A 5937-nucleotide genomic window follows, 5' to 3' on the forward strand; every position below is an offset into this window, starting at 1 on the left:
TGTAGGCTCTAGGTGCTAGATACATTTAAGAGGGATAGGGTAGGAAAGGAAGGAAGAAAGAAAGAAGGAAACGTGAAAGACTGGCTTCTTTTATGTTGATAAATAGTTGATTGATTATCACCATTTAATAAATCAATATGAATCAATATTTAACAGAAATATAAAAAATAATATCTGGGGTGGAGGTAAAACATAAAAATATGGGATCCATAAAACTAAATTAACCTAAACTTTGGTTATCTAAGAAACAAGGCAAAATGGCTCACAAGGGTAACAAAAATGTTGATAAGCAGTAAATGCCAAAAATAATGACTTAAATAAATGATAGCAAGTGTTGGCAAGCATGAGAAGTAAGAGGACTTATTTTTTATTGTGCTAAAAATAAAAAAAAAAAAACCCACACAATGTGAAATCTATCCTGTATTAACAAATTTCAAATGTATAGGTCAGGATTGCTAACAATATTCACATTGTTGTAAAACAGATTCCTGGAACTTTTTCACATTGCATAACTGAAACTCTCTACCCATTTCACAGAAAGTTCAACATCCTCTTTACCCATCCTGTGTTCCCATTCTATTTTCTGCTTTTATGAATTTGACTACTTTAGATACCTTTTGTAAGTGGAATCAGCTTTGAAAGAGCGGTGCTTATCAGATACACATCCTCATTCTGGTCATGTATACTCTAAGGCACGTGAAGGAGCATCATGAGAGGAAGTAGTTCTTCTTCAGCAGTTCTGACAATTGCTCTGAGAGGAAGTCACGGTGTAAGTTGCCAGGAAAATTAACCAGCTGGATCAGGGAGGTCTAATCATCACTTATGCACGTAGAGGCCTTGACTCAAGTCCCAGATGCTGGGACTTGGCTCTGTGGGGTCAGCAATGAAAGAGCTGCAACTGAAGGGACCACTCCAGGGACAGACCCGGGTGGGGTATGTGTGGAACGGTGACGACTGTTAACTTGGGTGGTTAGTGGTGCATGAGTGATCAATGACAGCTTTTGGAACCAGCAGAGAAGTCTGGAAAAATTTGGGGGTGAAGAAAGAGCACTGCCAACTCTGGTCTCCAAATCTGAAAATTAATTTTCATTGACTGTGGATTAATTAGCATCACTAACTTTGGATCCCTACCAAGTTTCAGACAGAAAGAATATAGAATAAGAGTGAAAGAAAAAGAGAAGAGAGGTGAGAAGAGAGGAGGAGAAACAGAGATTCAAAGACTCTGACATCAATAAAATAAAATAAAAATTATGGGGTAAAATTAGACCAGGACTGAAAGATCTTTGAAAGTTGGAAAATGCCAGTTTGTACCAGGTCATTTAAGTTGTTAAAATTCACTGTCATTGGATAGTAAAGAAAGAGCTGTTTAAGTTTTGGCAGCTTGCTAGACTTTTTTTAAAAAAACCTCTTTTGCAAGGTTGATTTTAACATAAATCTTGAGCAAGCATAACATGTAAAACACCACTCAGGGCCATTACAGTTATGTTAAGGTTTTATTTTCCTTCGCCAGTGGGATTTCTCTCTCTGCTGGTATTATCTGTGCCTGCCAAAGCCATATAAAAAGTGTTCATGGAGAAAAGTTTCCAGGGCTAGAGGCCAATCCAGTTCTTTCCCAAATCAGAAGTTTAACACGGGGCCTGGAGACTGGTAGGAAATAGATATCAGGAAAGACGCCGAGTGAGGAAAGCTTGGAGTGCATTCCCAGCCCAGAGTCCTGACCCGAGCTTCGGGCTTCCAGGGAAGTCTGTCACGCTTCAGTTCACTAGAGTCACGCTGAAAAGAGACTGAAGTTGGTGGCATGTTTCAATGATGTTTATCTTCTCATCTGTCAGTAGTTGCTTTCTGCCAGCAGGGATAAGCTGCTAAAAAAAATCCCCAACCCAACCCAACCACATAGTTCACAATCATCAGTGTGTACCAATGAACTTTCCACACACAGGTACACCAACACCAATCACCTGTCTCCCCTCCCCCTTTAAAATGAGGAATTACTCGGAAAGCCATAGGAGGGAAAATGATTGTCATTGTCTATAATAAATAATAGCTTTGGACACACACACATACATACTCTTCCCACGGCATTTGGAGCAATACAAACCTGTCTTGCACTTTTTATATAATGACATGGACCATACGTTCAGGACCAACGAGATAGATAAAAATTCTGAAGTCCCCTTCGATCACCCTGGATGAGGAAGGCCTTGTTTAGCTTGGGGCACTGTTCACCGGACAATGGGCTACGTGTGATATATGTAAATGTGTCCTTTTCCCATTACTGGAAGTGATCTTTATGATTAGACTGGAATAGCAACATCAATCCTGGGGTTAATACGACTTCTTGGCCTAAATGGAGAGAGCAGGTTTGAGCAAGAGGCAAAAACTGGGAATTAGACACATGAAGTTCTAACCTTCACCATAGGCAAAGGGTTCTCATGTGATGCTGGAGAATCTCTTTATGTTTTTGTGCCTCATTTGCTGTGTTTGGAACTCACAAAACCCACCTCCCTCAGGAGTATTATGAACCTTTATCAAGAGTTTCACATGAAAGTCAGAAGAGATTGCCAAAGTATTATTATGACATGTCATATTCCCATACAAGACACTTTTCAGATCAGTTTAAGCCCCTGTGTTATGAAAGTGGCACACTGAGAGACATGCATATCAATAAAAAACATTATTAATCAGGGTTAACAGTTATTGTTTATTGGCATAACAATTATTTTTTTACTGGCATAACTGTTGCAGCTTATAAAGAAAACATAAGAATTTTTTTTTTTTCTGGAGGAAAAGTTGCCTTACTAAGTAAACTGCTCACACTCTTGGACACCCCCAACCTAACACCAGGAGGTCAAGGGCAAATGGTCTAACTTCGATTTAATTGATCTTTCCATACTCATCAAGGTTACTGATTTAACCTGTGATACAAGTTTTTATTTCCAGAATGCCTGAAAATAACTTGATCAGTTTCTCCAAGTCAATATGCAATAAAAGACAGGAGGGAAGAGACTAGCTTAAAAGACTTGAAGGAAAGTTAGCAAGTACTAACAAGTATCTTGGAGTCACTAGCAAAGCAAGCAGAGATGAACATGGGCACATTTTTCAGTGAGGTTGGGATTTCAAAGAGAAAAAAAAAAGTAAAAATGTCATTTAAAGGGAGAAAGCACCAAGTGCTGTAAAAGGAAGAGTTCAGATTCTTTTAATTAAAAAGCAAAACAAAGAGTAAAGATAGGCTTGCAACTGTGTGAACATTTACATAGACTGTGTTTAACGTCTGCAAATAAAGAGTTGTTTTGAAGCTCACTTAAAGAGTATCCATCCAAAGAAGTTAAGACATCGCCTTTAAAAAACTGTTCTCTGTGAAAGAGGCATTTGGCTGGGTTTCCCATCCAAGGGCTAAAATGGTTAAGTATTTAATTGCTTAGGAAGTAAAGCTATCATTTCAGATTTCATGCATCATGAATCCTTTTTCCTAATTTGAGGAATTATGAAAGGAAAAAGAGATTCTCTGGAAAGTAAATTTCTGAAAGAGCTCTCCATAGATGTTTCAACATTAAGTAGCCCTGATCAGGAAGGGGTTCTTAGCAGCCAAATGAGGATCATGTATCAGAAGGTGAATATGTGAAACTCATGTCAATGAGGTGATGTCTACCTTTGGATCTGAGCATGAAATCACTGTATAAATATGACTTTTTGGAAGCAGGGCATAAGAAAAACAAAACCATTTCAGTAAAGCCTCTGATACTCCTCACAGAAAGTTGTGCATTGAACAAAACATCCCAGTCTTGAAAATTTAGTAGTAAATTTGTACACCTATGGGAAGAGATTAAAAAGGGGAGACAAGGACAGATGGATGGGGAGGGGTGTTGGATGAACAGAGGAATTACATGTAAGGCAGAGGCCCAGTACCTATGGCAGGCGTCAGTGACAGTCTGTGGTTTGGATAGATGACTGGACAGAGGGAGGGAAAGATTTTGTGGTCACAAAGAAAGGTCATTTTCTACTTTTTCTTGTGGAACCCCCCAATGATTGGGAAATTGGGACTTCTGATTAAGTTGATTAATATGCCCTAAAAGAGCCACTTAATTTCAAAAAAGCATTTGAAGACCTTAATAACATTCACACCACACAGATCAAGCCAACCATGATTGATGTGATTCTTTGGTGAGTCACAAAGCCCTTTAGGACACTGCACAGCCTGAGCATCATTTATCACTTCACCGTGCGGCAGAAGCATTCTGCAAACTCTTGTTTTCAAATAACTTGGATTCTTGATGAATAGGCATTTCTTTTATTTGAATTTTAATTTTAGATTATGAAACATGTGCTTATCTAATCTACCCTTAAAATTTTGACAAGGGAATTTTGCATTAGGGGGCCATCAGTACTGACCTTTGTTGATGGGTTTGACCTTGGCTAAGAGGAATTCCCCACCGTGGGCAGCTGGGGCTCTGTGAAAGAGCACTCTCTGCAAGTGAGAAGAATTGGCTGATCTAAGCCACAAGCAAAAAGCTGAGGTTCTGGAATTTCTGTCATTGAGTTTTCTCTTTGTGACCTTGACTCCATTTATAATTCAATGGGATAGACACTTTCAATTCTTCCTTAGGTTATTTAAACTTCATTGCTCTTCAAAAATATTTTCAGGAAGTTTTCATTATTTAACTCTGTTAATTTAGTAAAATATCTAAGGATCACTTATTCATTGCAGCCAAGAAGCTGGGAATTCATCCAAAAACTGTCCCTGCCCCCCAATCCTTCCATTTCCTTCAGACACAACCTATATATCAATATGCTTTCCCAGGATTCCTATTCAAATACAGTTTATTTTAAAATTAGTTAGATTGTAGATTCTCTAAAGAATATGCCAGCAGAGGTCTGTGCATATCCTACCTTTATAGAAAAAGCAGGGTGGAAACCATTAACCAGAAAAGGTTTCAGGAAGATGCCGAGTGACTAGCTAGGTGCGACTGATGAGGCAACCTGAGGATGACGAGAATCTCTCTAATGTGTCATTAAGACACCTCCAGATAAAACTCTTAGCCCAACAGAAAACCCACCAGAGCTGCTTAATATACACCAGACACCTCAAAGCCACCTTGCTGCCAGTGGAAGTTTCTGTGTCACCTGCTTGGGAGAAAGTTCTCAGTGGAAGGCTGGTGTGTAGGGCATCATCATCAAGAACTCCTTAGAGGCCCCTCCTCCTCCTCTCTCCCCCCAGAGTCCTGGCTTCCTGGGCTGTTTCATGTGCCCGATAAATGTCTGAGTTTCTCATCAGCCTGTTGTTTGTTCTAACTGCCCCAAAAGACATCCTTCCACCTAGGACTCAGTCTGAGTCTGATCAATGAATGACCCACCTTGGTTCCTACCTTGTCTTGCTATGAACCAAATTTTAACCTCCAGGTATTGACCTTGTGCTGATGTATCAAAATAGTTAACATGGACCTGGTTGACCTTGCTCTGAAACATCCTGTGAAGATATAAAGTTTGGTGGAGCTGGGGTTGTGGCTCAGTGGTAGAGGGCTTGCCTAGCATGTGTGAGGCACTGGGTTCAATTCTCAGCACTGCATATAAATAAATGAACAAAATAAAGGCCCATCAATGTCTTAAAAAAAGATATGAAGTTTGAAAGAAAAAATGAATGAGAAAGAAGGACAATTTTCTGATAATATGGTTCATCAAAGGGAAGAAAAGGAAGCTAAGCATGAAGACAGAACTTTGAGATGCCTATTAACTATTCAGCATCTTTGCTACTGTGTTTATCTACCATGTAAGGTGATGTTATCAACGTGGATTCAACTGTCCCTTCCAACTAGTGAATGAGGAGTATTGATGAATATCCGCAATCCTGAATGAGCTGGGGGACACTAATACCTTCCATGTGCCAAGTCCTAAAGCTAGTGTGTGACACATATGACCTCATTTAGTACAAAACAACACCGC

This window comes from Urocitellus parryii, chromosome 9 (genome assembly GCF_045843805.1).
Source record: "Urocitellus parryii isolate mUroPar1 chromosome 9, mUroPar1.hap1, whole genome shotgun sequence".
In the NCBI taxonomy this organism is placed as follows: Eukaryota; Metazoa; Chordata; class Mammalia; order Rodentia; family Sciuridae; genus Urocitellus; species Urocitellus parryii.